This window comes from Arvicola amphibius, chromosome 2, assembly GCF_903992535.2.
Source record: "Arvicola amphibius chromosome 2, mArvAmp1.2, whole genome shotgun sequence".
NCBI lineage: Eukaryota > Metazoa > Chordata > Mammalia > Rodentia > Cricetidae > Arvicola > Arvicola amphibius.
Window position 1 is genome coordinate 119,482,357 of NC_052048.2, and position 17,517 is coordinate 119,499,873.

At 36.6% G+C, this 17,517-nt stretch overlaps 1 pseudogene; it reads left to right on the forward strand.

Moving 5' to 3' along the window:
• The first annotated feature begins 9,481 nt into the window (after positions 1–9,481).
• LOC119808008 lies at positions 9,482–10,044 on the forward strand (annotated as a pseudogene).
• Positions 10,045–17,517: the final 7,473 nt, after the last annotated feature.

Below are 17,517 nucleotides of genomic sequence, written 5' to 3' on the forward strand. Positions count from 1 at the left end.
ACACTTACATAAAATTCATAAAGGTCAAATTAAATTTTCACAGGGTATGTCGGGAAGACCTCAAGTTGCATGCTTTGAATCTCTCCAAGTTATAAGTTAATGTTATTGTATGATGACTAGATTTGTGTTTATGTTCTTTAACCTAGAGTGGCAAATATTGTGATTTGAAGAAAAAAAATGTTATGGAAACATCATACATCAAATAGAAGTATGGTTAGCCATTTTTACTCCTACCCAAGAACAAATATTTTAGCCAAGGGCTGTTCTATGGTTTACAAATTTCCAATTTAGGATATCAATATATCTAAGTTATTTTTGAATAAATTCTGAAAACTGGGTTGAAAATAAGTGCTTGCTCAAGTGATGGGCTCACTTTTGATTTGTCAACCGAGATTCCAATTCCTATAGTTTTCTTAAATAAGGATGATACAGTGTCTAATAACAGTGAAAGATGTGGATGATCACCAAGACATGCATACAAATGGATGCTTGAGAATGAAAATAAGTCAATTTCAGATATGAATGATTAGCAAAGCCCCAATGGGCAAATTGCAATGGCAACAAACCCTAATTATCTCTAGTCAGGCACAATTGAACTAGTCACATTCCTATTGATGTCTGAAGTAACTTTCCCATTTCTATTTAAAGCACAGAGTTATAAAATGAGCCAAATAATAAAAATACAATGAATGTTTCTTTTCCATGTAGATGAAGTACTAAAAAGAGAAATAATCCAGATGCAATTGTTTATCATACTGAAGAGAAAAATTTTCCCTAGTGGTAACAAGTCAGTGCTGGGAAAAATGTCATATTTAAAAGTTTTGTTTTTGTTTCCTAAAGTCAGAATGGCAGATCATAACACCTGAGATGGAGAACTGAATCAAGAAATCTAAAAAAAATAAAGCCAGATACAATCTTCAGATTCTTCTGAGCAATTTTAGTTCCAGCTCTATTTTTGTTATTGAAAACAGATGTAATCTAAACATAGTTGTTTGCTTCATGTCATCAAAGATAAGATAAACATAATTATGTAGTCAACCTTAATTCTTATGTGTTCTAATTTTCACTTTATTAAAATGATTTTGATATTCCATCCCACAGTTTATGCAAATTTGCATACACCTGTGATAAAAAAATGTGGCTCTACACTGTGTTTTAATATAAACACAATAAAAGAAATAGCTAACTAGCTGAAAGAAACCTTCTTTTTCCTAACAGAAGTGACAATTTTATTATTGCTACTAATTTGGTAACTTACATCACATCGAAAGCACAATTCAGACCTCCAGATTATGAGCCAGTTCTATGCCTCTGGAATGCTATCACACCACTTCAGAAGCTGGGATTGAGGTTTGTCTTTTATAGCATGCTAGAAACTGTTCATTTTTTTCCCCAAATTTCCCCCTCCCCTCCATCTCTCAAATTCATCAGAAATATTGCAAACTATATTAGGCTGGAATCTGGCTTAGTTGGTACAGTGTGTGCCTAGTGTGCACAACAAAAATTTCATGAGGTGGCATGTTAAGGATTCAGATATCACTATATTACATTTAAAGATAAATGAAAATGAACATAGATGAGAAAAATTCAATAAACAATGTTCCTCAATGGAAACCAAGAGTTCATCTTATGGTCAAGGTTGGATATGAAATGACTCAAAGCAATATACTTAACTTATTTGAATTCTGTACAATATTAGATATACAACATTTTTTACCCATTGACTTCATCAGGCCTATGACTATAGGCCAGCACAGAAGACATGAAGCAACAGTCACCCACCTATGAGAAGCATTCAGCCACATCTAACTAACAGACTGCTACAACAAAGGGAACTGACTTCGGAAATGAAGACTCTCATAACTGTGCAACTGGTCTGTTCTACCTCTTCTGTTACTGAGAAATCTGTGGCAGTGCTCAGGGATCCAAAAGCCTGACACCAAAATAAAAGTAAAAGCCAAAGCCAAAAGCCTGACACCAAAGCCAAAGTAAAGCAGAACAAGACCAAACCAAAAATAAATAAATGAACAGATAAATATAAAACAAATAAAAAAACCATTTTGTGCAGAAAAAAATTCCAAAAGTCAAGAATTATTTGAATGAATTTTTATCATTCTAACAGAGAGAATAATTTTTCTAGACTAAACAAAACCTCAACATTGGATTGTTCCTAGATGATTATGAAAAACGTTAATTATTAAATCCATATGCTCTAATTACGCTGACGTGGATTGCCGTTATATTTCCTCATCAGTGTTTTCGAACCTCAGAGGCTATCTTCCTGACCAGTCTGAAAATATACTCTCACTGATTCCTATGTGGCTTCAAGTCTGGAGAGTACAGAGGATCTTAAAGAAAGTGTGTGTGTGTGTGTGTGTGTGTGTGTGTGTGTGTGTGTGCGCGCGCGTGCGTGTGATGACTGCCAACTGAATCAAGATTTCTTCCTATCCTAGGCAATCATTCTACCCCCGAGGTAAAGAAGTACATCTCCAACTTTAGAAATTGACATTTCTCTGCAGTAATGTGAAGTGTGATTGCCATTGAAGTAAAATTAGAAATTTACATTTACAAAATAGCAAAGTGTGGTGGTTTGGATATGAATGCTCCCCCAATAGGCTCTTATCTTCGACTGTTTAGCCACTTGGAAGTGGAACTCTTTTAGAAGGATTAGAAGGATTAGAAGGTGTGGCCTTGTTGGAGGAAGTGTGTCACAGGGTGGGATGGGGTGGCATTTGATGTTTCAAAAGCACATGCCAGGTCTAGGCTCTATGTCTCTGCTTTCAGAAGGGGATATAGCTCTCAACTCCTTTTCTAGATCCATTTTAATAAATAAAAATTAAAATTTTTACAAAAATAATCATATATTCTGAAAATGCCTACCCACATGAACGATTTCATAAATGAACAGGATCCATTTTGTGATTATTTCAGTGAGTGCTCTTGTGGCTTAAATTCTATTCATGCCTGCTGCCATGCACCCTGCCATGTTGGTAATGGACTAGACTCTGAAACTGAAAGCCTGCCTCCAGTTCTTTTTGTAAGAACTGCTATGGCCATGGTATTCTCTTTATGAAATAGAATAGTTACAAAGATACAAGGGCAGAGGTTTCACAAGTGTAAGCTCAACATTTGTTTTTCTTAGCACCAATAATTGAACATCTTTGTACCACACAGGAATCAGAATCAATACTTGTGAGGAAAAGATTTCAACCTACAAGAGTATTCCCTGAAATAATCACAAAATGGATCCCGTTCATTTATGAAGTCATTCAGGCAAGTGTGCACTTCATAATTCATAATTATTTTTGTAAGGTTTTTAGTTATTAGAACAGTTTTGGAAAGCTTTGATTATGTCTACTTGACATTTTTAATAGTTTATTATCATGAATTTTATAATATCAGCTTATAGGTCTTAAACTGCAGATACACCTACAAAAAATGTAGGCTTTAACCTGTCTATGAACAAAAGGTTTTTTTTTTTGTGATCAAAGAAGAAATTGCTCATTGGTTCCTTCAAGTTAAACTGTTCTTATATTTGCCAGTGACAAAGGTGTTCTATTATCATATATTGGTTTTGAGTCTGCCAGTCTCAGGTAAATAAAATTATCTGTATTAAGCTTATCATTTCATTTTATGAGCAGAATACTTGTCTCTTATTTCTATGTGACTTTGTGTATGTGTTCTCTTTTTCTTTTTTCATTATTTATTTTACACACTTTTGGCAGTTTTCCCTTCTTCCTCTCTTCCCAGTTGCTTCCTCCCCACCTCCCTACTGTACTTACCTACATCCAATTCCTCTTCTCTCTCTATTCAGAAAAAGGCAGGTCTTCTATGGATAGTGGCAAAACATAGCATATCAAGTTGTAGTAAAACCTAAGAACCTTGCCTTGTATTAAAGCTAGGCAAAGTGACCCAGTATGAGAAATAGGGTCCCAGATGTCAGCAGAGGAGTAAGAAATAGCCCCTACTCCCACTGTTTAAGAGTCCCACCAGAAGCCAAGCCAGTTCTTCCCTCATTGATTCTTTGGGATGCAGGAAACATAGGTTCTTCATTCTTGATACTATTCTTAACTATGTTTCATAATGAAAGAAAATCTTCACTTAGCTCTTCAATTGCTATAGATTTCTGCCACACATAATATTCTTTATCTCTGGGAGAAGATCAGAGATTGGGGTGTTTTTTGGAAAAGTGTAGCTTGAGTGTTAATTGGTGATGAATCTTGCATTAATATTCTATTACAGAGTCAGAGCAACAGGCTTTAGTCCTTAAAACTCTGGTAATGGCAAGTAAAGTAATAAAAGCCGATATTTGTTGAAACACTGAGAAGACTGTATTACAATTGACCCTCTTCCACCCCTCTTCGGGCACACCTAGCAGAAGACAATGAAGTATTGTGTGTGTATCTGCACACACACCCTTGTGTACTCTCTTTTGGTAATAGAGACATACCTACTAAATTTAATTTTATAATGTTCTGAAATGAAATCACAGAAAAAGAGATGTGGACACCTGTCATTTCCTGAAGCAATTATTCCAAAGTGAAAGGTGAAATGTATGATTTGAGTGAATTTAACTCACTTCATCACCAGTGAAATAAGACAAATTATTACAGAGAAGTATCAGGTTCCACTAGAGCTCAGGGAATATACATTGATATGCCTATATTCACCTCTTAACACTCTGCAGAATACACTGAATCTTCAAGGTTGCTCCTGTCCTTTAATACACATGAATTGTGTATTAGATGAATCCTCAGTACAAACTGATCCCCTAATGGATTGCTTGTTTGAAGCAAAAGAACAAATCTTATAAGATTCGTTGAGGGAGAAAGCAAGGCTGTTTTAGGCTTAATGTAGGACATGCATTTCTCACAGTTGCTTTGATCTATTGTTTAGGGTCATTTTTGAGCATGCATAAACTGTACCTTTTAAGTTAATTTTAGAACCTATGTTTTGGTGAATTTTTATATTCATATATCTCAAGCAGTTTTCAAGCTTTCATTAAATGGTAGAGGGGAGGTAGAGAGTAATAGAAGAGCCATGTTTGCTGGAAGGATGATCATGTTTTGTATCCTTTACTATGAATCCCACTATTTGTAGCACTCCAGAGGTACCATGTTCATTCTCTGATCTTGAGAACTACTGGAACATAGATGATATCCCATTTTCTTTTTATGTGTTGAATCCATAGCTAAATTTTATGCTTTAAACTTTCAAAAACTTAGAAAAGAAGGCATTTATGTTGTCATGGAATCCCAAGGAAAATCAATAAAAAAAAGTGACCCTCTAAACAGTACTTATTTTGGTGATAGCACATTTGTAATCTTTTGGAAATTTAGAGGTTGATGTTCTTGTGAAATCATTAATATCTCTAAGCTAAATACAATATAGCTACAAAATCATTTTTACAAAGAGATCCAACAAATGGAAACATGAGGAGTTATGAATGCTTATGAATTTAGGGAACTTAACTGATTCTGAATTTTATTTCAGTTTAGACTTGTCCCTGTTTCTTGAGAATTGCAATACTTAACTCTCATTTGTAAAGCATCGGAGGTCCTTCAGGGTCAGTTCTGGGGGGAAGAGGGTAAGCCATTCTGGAAGGGTATTTGCCAGGAAAGGATAATTGTGGGAAGGGAAAGGAGTGTAAGGGAGAAGTAAGAAAGAGGGCGTGATAAATAACACTAAAGATTTTTCAGTTAGTCATGTGGAAGCATGCTACTGTAGAGGCGTCCTAAAATTCTATCTACATACACAAATACATGAAAAGTGTTAAATTGTTACACTGTAAAGGTGTAACAATGCCCCTTACTAGACAGCAGAAGTTAGTAAATAAAAAGCCAAGTGTCGGGAATGGATAAATTATTGTTATTTTTATGGAATTGTTTGCTTGTGAGATCCCAAAGACTGTAAAACATTGCAGGCTATAGTTAATGTTCTTAATCAACCTCCATAATTTGATAGTAAGACCATATTTCTGAAGATACCACATACTTGCACTGGAACATAGAAAAAACTTAAGCTAGTACTGACCTGGACATTTCATCCTTAATGGCTAGCTTTCATATTACTGAAAGCTGTTATGTATGCCAAAGTAATCATTACACTTTTGACCAGCCTGACGAAACATGTGGCAACAGAGAATAAAATGTGGGAGTAACCTACCACTTTCTGATTTATTTAAATCCTGTTCCTCAAAACACAGCTTGCTTTCATACTGAGGTGACATAAGAGGTGAATAAACAGCCACAAAGACAGATGCCCCATCTCAAGGACCTCCCCAGTGGCACAAAACCCAGGGGCCCTTCCCCAACTCCCTTGGCTTTTCTAGCCAGCCAGCAGGAAGTTTCCTGCAGCTAGGCTCCCGCTCCGCCATCTAGCCATCTAAACTACTAGCTACATCCCAAACGCAAACCTGCCTATCCTCCCTCAACCTCGGTAAGACTGAAACAACTTGCTCCAAGTTAAGTCCTTGCTCTGAGAGGACTTAAGAGGTGAGTGAACAAATCACAACCCTAAAGAACTTAGACAACCATGAGGACACTAAGAGAGACTTACATAGAGCTAATCTACATGGGAAGTAGAAAAAGACTAGATCTCCTGAGTAAATTGGGAGCATGGGGACCTTGGAGAAGGGTTGAAGGGGAGAGGGGAGAGGCAAGGAGGGGAGCAGAGAAAAATGTAGAATTCAATATAAATCAATTAAAAAGAAGAGGTGAGTGAACAGCCAGGTGTGTTTTACAAGAAACACACCTCAACCTCAAAGACAGACACTACCTCAGAGAAAAGGGTTGGAAAAAGGTTTTCCAATCAAAAGGACCTAAGAAGTAGATGTAGCTATCCTAATATCGAATAAAATTGATTTCAAACTAAAATCAATCAGAAGAGATGGAGAAGGATACTTTAAACTCATAACAGGAACAATTAATCAAGATGAAGTTTAAATTTTGAACATCTATGCCCTTAATACAAGAACACCCATATATGTAAAAGAAAAATTATTAAAACTTAAAGCACACATCAAACCCCACACACTAATAATAGAAGACTTCAACACTCCACTTTTGCCAATGGACAGGTAAAACAGACAGAAACTTAACAGAGAAATAAGAGAACTAACAGTTGTAATGAATCAAATGGACTTAACAGACATCTATAGAACATTCCACCCAAACACAAAAGAATATACTTTCTTCTCAGCACCTTATATAACCTTCTCTAAAATTAATCACATACTCGGTAACAAATCAAACATCCACAGATACAAAAAATTAGGATAAGCCCTGTGTCTTATTAGATCACCAGGGATTAATGTTAGAATTTAACAACAATACTACTCTCAGAAAGCCTACAAACTCATGGAAATTGAACAGTCAACTACTGAACCACCCCTGGGTCAAGGAAGAAATAAAGAAAGAAATTAAAGTCCTCCTTGAATTCAGTGAAAATAAAGGCACACCATATTCAAACCTATGGGACACTATGAAAGCAGTGCTAAGAGAAAAGTTCATAGCACTAAGTGCCCACATAAAGAAAATGAAGAAAGCTCACATTAGTGCCTTAACAGCACACCTGAAACTCTAGAACAAAAAGCAGACTCACCCAGGATGAATAGAAGACAGAAAATAATCAAATTGAGGACTGAAATCAACATAATAGAAACAAAGGAAACAATACAAAGAATCAATGAAACAAAGAGCTGGTTCTTTGAGAGAATCAAGAAGATAATAAAACCTTTATCCAAACTAATTAAAAGGCAGAGAGAGAATATCCAAATTACCAAAATCAGAAATGAAAAGGGGAGCATAACAACAGACACTGAGGAAATACAGAGAATCATTGGGTCCTACTACAACAATCTGTACTCCACAAAATTGGAAAATGTAAAAGAAATGGACAATTTTTTAGATAGATACCCTATACCCAAATTAAATCAACCATTTAAGCAATGTAAATAAACCCATAAGATGTGAGGAAATAGAAGCTGTCATCAAAACCTACCAACCAATAAAAGCCCAGGGCCAGATGGTTTTAGTGAAGAATTCTACCAGAACTTCCAAGAAGAGCTAATGCCTATATTTCTCAAAGTGTTTCACACAATAGAAACAAGAGGGACATTGCCAAACTCTTTTTATGAGGCTACAGTTACCCTGATACCAAAACCACACAAAGACTCAACCAAGAAAGAGAATTACAGACCAATTTCACTCATGAACATGGATGCAAAAATTTTCAATAAAAATACTGGCAAACCGAATTTAAGAATACATCAAAAAATCATCCACCATGATCTAGTTTGCTTCATCCCAGAGATGCAGGGCAAGGTCAACATATGAAAATCTATCAATGTAATATATCATATAAATAAACTGAAAGAAAAAGCTATATGATCATTTCATTCGATGCTGAGAAAGCATTTGACAAAATCCAACACCCCTTCATGATAAAGGTCTTGGAGAGATCAGGGATAAAAGGAGCATATCTAAATATAACAACAGCAATATACAGCTAGCTGACAACTAACATCAAATTAAATGGAGAGAAACTCAAGGCAATTTCACAAAAATCAGGAACAAGACAAGGATGTCCACTATCTCCATATTTTGTCAACATAGTTATTAAAGTTTAAGCAATAGCAATAATATAACAAAAGAAGATCATAAGGATTCAAATTTAAAAGGAAGAAGTCAAACTTTCATTATTTGCAGATGATATGATAGTGCGTAAGAACTCTTATCAGAGAACTCCTACAGCTGATAAATACCTTTAGTGATATAGTTGGATATAAGATCAATTAAAAAAATCAGTATCCCTCCTATACACAAATGATGAAGAAGCCGAAAAAGAAATCAGAGAAACATCACCTTTCACAATAGCCACAAATAACATAAAATATCTTGGGGTAACACTAACCAAAGAATTGAAAGACCTATTTGACAAGAACTTTAAGTTCTAGAGAGATACGATTTGGTTTGGTTTCTTTTGGGGAGAAACCATTGGAAAATCTTTTAACTGAGTGAAAGTGTCCATCTTTACAATGTTCCTTATGCTGATTTTGTGTCCATAAAGATTTCAAAATTTCAACTTAAACAGAAAATTTCCTTTTTTTTTTTTTTTTTTTTTTTGGTACCGGGAGTGAATTTCAATGAGTACTGAAAATTCATCTTTGTTTATTTTCCAACAGCTTAATATACCTCTGACTTCAAAAGGTAGGAAGAGAACAAAAAAGACTGCATTAACATATACAATGAAATCATGGCTTACATTTGGTTGCTCATGCCCTAGACTCATGCCCTAGACCAAACACTCTGAGGGAAACCACTCCCTGGATGTAATCCCAAATTATTTCCATAAAGGGAACTAGAACTTAGTTGGAGCCTTAGAAATTTTCTTGGACAACTTAAGTAATATTACTCCTTTCTTTCATCCAGGAAGTTTTCATATTATGCCTTTAAAAATACTTTACAAGCACATTGTCGCCATGCCCGCCGACATCAGCCAGTGGTCCGGGCTGCTGGGCCTGCAGGAGGTGGACGAGCGTCCCCAGCACGCGTTGTGGGTCACCTACGCCGGGGTGGAGGTGGACGAGCTGGGCAAAGTGCTGACGCCCACCCAGGTTCAGAATAGGCCCAGCAGCATTTCGTGGGATGGCCTTGACCCGGGGAAACTCTACACCCTGGTCCTCACCGACCCAGATGCTCCCAGCAGGAAGGACCCCAAATTCAGGGAGTGGCACCATTTTCTGGTGGTCAACATGAAGGGCAATGACATCAGCAGTGGCAAGGTCCTCTCGGATTACGTGGGCTCTGGGCCTCCCAGTGGCACAGGCCTCCACCGCTATGTCTGGCTGGTGTATGAACAGGACAAGCCACTGAACTGTGACGAACCCATCCTCAGCAACAGGTCAGGAGATCATCGCGGCAAGTTGTGGCGGCCTTCCGCAAGAAGTATCACCTGGGAGCCCGGTGGCGGGCACACATGTTACCAGGCGGAGTGGGACGACTACGTGCCCAAGTTCTGTATGAGCAGCTCTCTGGGAAATAGAGGAACCGTGGAGGCCAGCGGTCCTGGGGACCCCCACAGTATTGTCAAGTTGTAACAAGCATGCTGTTTCTCCTCCTTTCCTACCCCCTCGCAGGGAGTCCCTGAGCTGTGCTAGGATAGAGGTGTAGGGTGACCTCCTGCTGCCCACCTTATGATTCTAATAATCGTATCCAGGTTTATGTTTGCTCGAATTTAGGATCCATCTAGGGGGCGTTGGTGTTCTGATGGCAGTCCTTGTGTTAATTTAAGATTTGCAACTCTTGAAAAGTAAAGACCTCAGCTCCATGTGAGGGTAGGGCTGCTGTTGTCTGCACATGGTTTGACAGGGGACTCACCTAGAAACCAGGCACGGTGGCATCTTCTGAGATGAGTTTTTAGAGTTCTGTCTCCATCTGAGACAACACAGGGTTTCCATCTCAGCTGGGGCAGGCGGCTGCACAGGCGTTGGTGTCCTGTGGCTGAGGTGAGGCCCCAGAGAGAGCGCTGGAGTCCTTTGCTTCTCAATAGTGTGAGCAGAAGTTCCTGGAGTTGCTAGGTGTGTTAATCTTGTCTGTATGTCATCAAATAAAAACAAAGGCATTGGATTCAGGAAAAAAACAACAACAACAACAAAAAACTTTACAAGCCCTTATTTTACCTAATGAGTATTTATTGGTCTATGCCATACAACTTACTGATAAGAGCTGATTATGATTGTGATTTATTTTTATAGGAAATACAGAATGAGTACTAAAGTCTTTGAAATGATTCTTTTATAGTTTTGGTTCATTTAAACTGGCAGAAGGTAATCATATACACAAATGTATAAAGTCATTTTCCTAATTATTAGATCTATTTTCTATCTATGTGATCTTCTCTTGTGTCTTAGGGAGATCCAAAATTTCTTCTGTAGACTAGGCTGGCCTTGAACTTGCATAGTGACCCTCGTACTTCTGCCTCCCATATGCTAGGATATTGATCATGCATGACTGCCTCAGGTATGGTATTTTTACTAATTTCAAGTGTGTTTTTTTGTGACAGCTAAGATAGTTACAAATTTCTTTAACTGCCATAGAAAAATTAAAACGATATAGAATATGCCACGAATAGTATTTTTCTTTTTAGTAGTAACTGTGGCCTATTGGTCCTTCAAATATAAAATACATATAACTAAGGTATTATATAATAAATTACCTATTGATTTCCAAACATGGCTGTAATTCGGAAGAAAAGTACATATAATATATTTAGCTCCCAACACGAGAAGGACTTTGGTGTTTGAATTCTAAATACTAGAACTTTAGTCATAATAATTTCCAATATGTAATGAAAATGTTCCTCATTCATCCTGAATGACAGATCATTTTATCATGGTGAATATAAGAAATATTTAAAGTGAATTTTTCAAATTGTGAAATCTGATTGCTAATAATGCGATGTGATTTTACTTTTAATCCTATCCCAACAGACTTCTCAATTTAATTTCACAGTTCTGAGGAAGGAGAAGCCTAGTAACATATAGTCTTATTTACAGTGGCGTTCCTTTGGAAACCGTAAGAATGTGCTGATTGCTTCCTGTGGTGGCGTGAGGGCAATGGAAACTTTCTAGGCAGCTCTTTGTTATTTATTTCTTCTCTGGTTAAAAATTGAGTGTATTTTTTATGTCACTCACACCTCTGCAAATTTTCACTCAAAAGTCACCTTTTTATAAGAAAGGAGATCTGACAGGTTTCAGATTATCTAGAGAAAATAATCAGATAATGTATTTTTTTAATGGAATTAAGATTTGGCCAATCAATTTTTCTTTTTTAAATCTCTGTCTATCTGTCTTGCATAGGTGCTTTTTGAGGATGCTCAGAGTTTCAGGATGCTCAGTGTGTAATAATCCCATTAATGAACTTAATACTAGGCATTCCCAATACTTATTCATCCCTTTCTCAACCTTCCCAACTTCAGGAATCATATTAATTTCCTAACAATACAATAGCATGTTACCACAGGTTTTGTGGTTTAAGACAAAGTTCATTTATTTATCAGAGTTGCAGAAGATAACAGAAATAGGCTAAAACAAAGTAACAGCACGACCACCTTGTCTTGAAAGCTCCAAAGGAGTCCTTTCTTTGTTTTCTCTAGGTTCTGTGGGTTACATGCATTCTTTGCTGTGGTCTCTTCCTTACTCTAATAACACAGTAACAGTTTTCAAAGGCTCCCCCACTCCAGCTGCTGCGTTATGTTTGCATCCCTTTGTCTATCAATGACCACCCTGTTTTTCTTAATAAGGATTTTTGTGACTGTACTGAACTCACATAGATAATGCACCTCCATCTCAAAACCCTCATCATATATGCAAAGTCCCTTTGTCGTGTGAAGTACCACAAGGAGTTCAGGGCTGAAGATGGAGCATCTTTTGGGGGAGGATGTCTGTACCTAAACTCTATTACCATTTAGGGGAATAATATCAATTTATTTCTTTTAAGTTCTAAGGTTCTTAATGAGAGAGTCTTTACTTTTAGTATTCATTGTATACATTCATTTTACATGGCATTGTAAAGGCTATTTTCATACAAGCATATGTTGTATACTTGAGAGTCTTCTAGTTTTATATTGTTGCTGTAAGAAAATACACTGAGCAAAAGCAAAATGAGGAGAGAAGGGTTCATGCCAATGCAAAGCATTGCTCTTTATATCATATTCTCCTTTAAATGTAAACAAAGATTTATAAACAATATTTGGGAATTTGGGCATAGTATTCTCCAAACTTCTTCCTGTTTTTTGTTGGGTGAAGTATTTTAGGGGATGTTCACAGCCACCTTTTGGAGTGGTCTTGGTTCATCAAACCACATTAGTCTGGAAGGATTCCACAGGTTCTCATTCTCTGTGGAAACAAAAGAAGAATCACTTTTCCAAGGTAACATATCCTTAAACCCAAATTTTGAAATCAAGATATCTTTAAAATATATAGATTGATTTAGCGTAGCAGCCCATTCAATGAAATGTCTCTCTGCACTTAGCTCCTTCGCAGTCAGAAAACTCAAAGAAAACACAATACTGTACATAATCCAGACTCTTTGTGTATTTTCCATTTATCTGTGGCTTATTTTTCTTTACTCCTTTTAATCTATGACTGTCTGTATGCTGTCTCTTTAATGATCCACTTCTTTTAATAACTCTCTATACTCCTTTTCTTCTCTCTCCGAAGCCTATGTACATTTAAAAAACACACTGTGTCTTATTTAGAGGTCTTTTATGTCTGATTCTATCGTATTGTGTATCTAAAATCTTTTTTTGATCAGGACTGCTTCTTTAAATGTTAAATGGCACAAATCACAACCGACAGCCTGAACAGAAATAAGACAGCAAGAAATTAGAAATGCATATGCCTCTAGCAGTCTTATTTCTGTTCAGGCTGTTGGTTGTGATTTGTAATGTATTTCTAGTACATCATGTTTGAGTATGAGTGTGGGATGGCAGGTCATATAAAGGCAATTGTGGAGGCTCTGTGAGGCAGTTTCTGAGGTGTTGCGAGTCCCTTGTCTTGCTAACTACCTGAATCAGAGACCTGTCAGAGTTTTGGAATTTGCTGGGTAAGTGGGATGTTTTTTGTCTTACTCACCTGGTCATGTGAAACAGAACATAGGGTTAGGTTTCCAAAGCATGGATGATAGTGATGGTTATATTAGAAATGTAGAAAGTGAGGGCTGGAAGGTAGGACTGGGGTGGCCATGGCCATTTTGAGTATGCACCAGGAGCTGATTCACTCCCATTTTTCCTCTTCACTTTGACTTTTTCTCCCCATTCCATGCTTTCAATGTTTGGTTTGTATTAAGTTCTTATCTGTACAGTTTATTATTGTTTTGCTTATACACAAAACTTCCATAATATTTTTTGTCCTTTTAACTAAAATATGCCTTTTTCAGATTGTAGTGAACACATCTAGTTATTTATCTCTACCTGATTAGCAGCTTAAATTCACTCTATTTTTTTATTTTTTTGAATAAATATAGCTTCATAATTTAAGCTCAAGTACCTGTTTGTACAAACAATACAGTGATGAATAGCCTTGGCAATCTAGTAATTAGGGAATTTTGTGAAAATTTTCTTTGATATAAATCGTAGGGTGACATTGCAGAGTCAGCAGTCTTTCCTGAAGCAAATGTCCCAGGCATGAATCTACTCTGCCAGCAGAGCAAGTCAATTTTTGCTACATTTTCTTACCACATATGACATGCTAATTTCTGCTAATTCATAAAGTATACCATGGCATCTTACTACTTTAATATTTATTCTCTATCAATAGATTTGAGTATTTTTACTCTAATATTATAATTATTATCCTTTTCTGTGATTGCTCTTTAACATACTTTTTTCCTTAATTCTATTTTCATTTATTTTTAAGAATTACATATGCATATATAGTGTAGTTTGATCATATCCCACAACTGTTTTCATATGTTCCCATCATCATGCCCACTTCCCACTTTTATGTTTATTTTTTATAACCTACTAAGCCTAGTTAGTATTATCCATATGTTCATGGCCATACAGAATCATGGTTGGGGGGATTCATGAGGTTAGATGATTGAGCTGAAATAGCAGTCGACTTACATTCTAAGGGTTAAGGTGGGGCTCTAGTTATTTCCAAGGTCACATGGCTACTGCTGATGTGTGGGCTCACCAGCAGAGCCATAGTAAACTGTGCTGGCAGTTCTTCCAGCTCTAACAGAATCCTCTTCAGCTTAGCTGAGATACCAAATCTCTTGATACATTTCCTTCTTCAGGGTCTATGTGATATGTGTACAGATCTGTGGTGGATGACAGCCAGCCATATCTTTGAACTACATATATTTTTCATACCTAAATTAATCAGAAACAGATGTGGGTTTAAATTGCTTATTCTACAAACATACACACACAAACCAAGACAAATATATATATATATATATATATATATATATATATATATATATATATATATATATTTCCTTGATATCTGCCCCCTTTCACTTTCAACTGAAACTCAAAATGGAGAAAGGATTTTGTATAAATTATTTTCACCAGCTTCCATCATAGTATAAAAGTCTAATCTTAATTCTAAATCTTTCATGGTGCTTCTGCTTCTCTGAGCAAACTATGTCATGTCTATTAGATGGGAAACAAAAGTGGAAACACACACTCATGAAAACCTTACTTAGCACTGATCCTTTGGACATAATTTTGAACAGGTGGAATTAATACAAACAACGTTTGTGGAGGCAGATTATTTAGTAAAAATATGATATGTTAATGACTCTTTTCAAGGTCAATAAACTATTTTTAGCCTTTTTCCTTCTTTTATTTTAGTAGTAGGTAATTTTGGGAACTTTATAAGAAACTACAAACATTCATATGTTCCTTGAAGTTCATCTACAGTGCCTTTAAAGAACTGAAAATCCTCTCTTAGGCCAAGCCACACATTTTGTTTATGCCAGTATAGCCTGTGCCTGGTTAGCTCATTTCGTCAGAACCTTTTTCAGATGAGGATGAGATCACACATTCAACCTATGTATAGTCCAGCTGCCTCAGCTCCTCCAACCAGCACAGATCAGATGTCTTCCACATGTGTGCTGCGAGTTCCAAGCAGAACCCAGTGAGAACAGAAGGACGCTTCACAAAAATGTATGCTCACTAACTGCAGTTCACAGCTCAAGCGTCTGCCAATGCGTGGTTGGTGGTATTATTGGGTACTCAAGGTGACAAACTCTAAATTTATGATCTGGACACTGCTTTCTGCCTTCTAAAAGCAGAATTTAGTGACAGAAACTTATAGTGCCCAATGTTTTCTGGTGGCTTTCTTCTCTTTATGTTTCTGAGTGACTGCTGGAGTTAGAAATGGAAAACTTTCATAAACATTGTAGAAGAGCAAGTAGCCATAACCTACACTGAATTTGGTAATCTTCAAGAAAATTTTGTTAGAGCAGATTTGAATGTGAACTATTGCCTTCTCCAGTCAATAACTCATAGACACTGCTTACCTATATGAAGGGAAGCAGAAGTAATTAAAAGACTTCTTGAGAGCATTCCTTTACAGTAAAATGTTTTCTTAATTTGTTTAAAGTAAGCAATCAATCTTGGTAAAAGAATGAATAAAATATATACTTTTAACTAAAAAGGAGACCACATAAAATAAAGATATTGTCAAAAAATTCTAAGTTCTAGTTTTATGTAGTACCAAGGAAATAATATGAGGTAGAGAAAGGTAAAGAATAGTTATAATTATAGTTTCCCTTAGTTATGATAAAAGATCAAGTAGATATAAATATTTCAACTATAATTGTTGCTTGATAACTTTTGTTATATACAATGTTAATATGTTAAAATTAAAACCTTCCTTTTTGTGTAGGCAGAAAAGGGGAGGTGATGTGAGATTCCTTTCTCTATATGTGTTGTTTTTATTGGTTAATGAATTAAAATATCTGGTTTGGTTTGTGGTAGTGTAAAATAGAGTAAGGCAGGAATTCCAAGCAGAGATAGAGGAGAAAGTAGGTGGAGTAAGAGATATGCCATGGAGCTGCCAAAGGAGAAAGACATGAGCTCCAAATAGAACCTTACTGGTAGGCCATGAGCCTCATGGTAAAAGACAAAATAATAGAAATGGGTTAATTTAATATATAAGAGCTAGCTATAAATATGCCTAAGCTAATAGACAAAGCAGCATTTTAGTTAATACAGTTTCTGTGTGCATATTTTGGACCCCAGACTATTTTGGGTCTGGGTACCCTGGAATGTATAAGCAGCCTCTGCCAACAGAACAAGACTTTCTGTAGCCATTTGTTTGACAGATCAAGACTTCATGGAAATATCTTTTTAACATCCTTCAGGTTGGAATGAATGTGCAGGGCCACAGTAACTCCATTTCATCATTGATGGTTCCCAGATTTGTCTGGGACTTCACAGTACCACATGCAGTATGCAGAGAAGAAGGAGGGTGATGAAGAACTGGCCACAGGGGCAGCATCAGTGATATTATCTTTTGTACTGCAAGAATGCAGAATGAGCACAAATCCACACTGTCACTCTTGAGTGTGTTGTGAACATGTGATAGCATTTGTATTTTTTGAAGCTTCCAGTCACAATGTTGGAGTTGATTTAGTCTACTCCTAATAATGCTTTTATTCTCTAACCTCAGCACTAGCCAGTCCTACTGCATAGAATAAAAATAGGGTTCTATGCACTATAGTGTGCAGTGTGGAGAGCATCTTTGGGGCAATAGATCTATTGTTACAGTTTTATCACCTTCTTAAGTAGTGGATTGCATTAGATACATTGCATAAATGCAATTAAGCACAACATGATTAAAATATGCACGCAAGGTCACATTACTCTGAAGTGACTGTATAAAAATTTAGACAAGCCATCAGGGTTCCCTTCACTATGTTAAGTCCAAGGTCCTCCCAGCTCCCCCTAAGTCCAGGAAGGTGAGCAACCAAACTGACAAGGCTCACAGTGAGTCCGTCC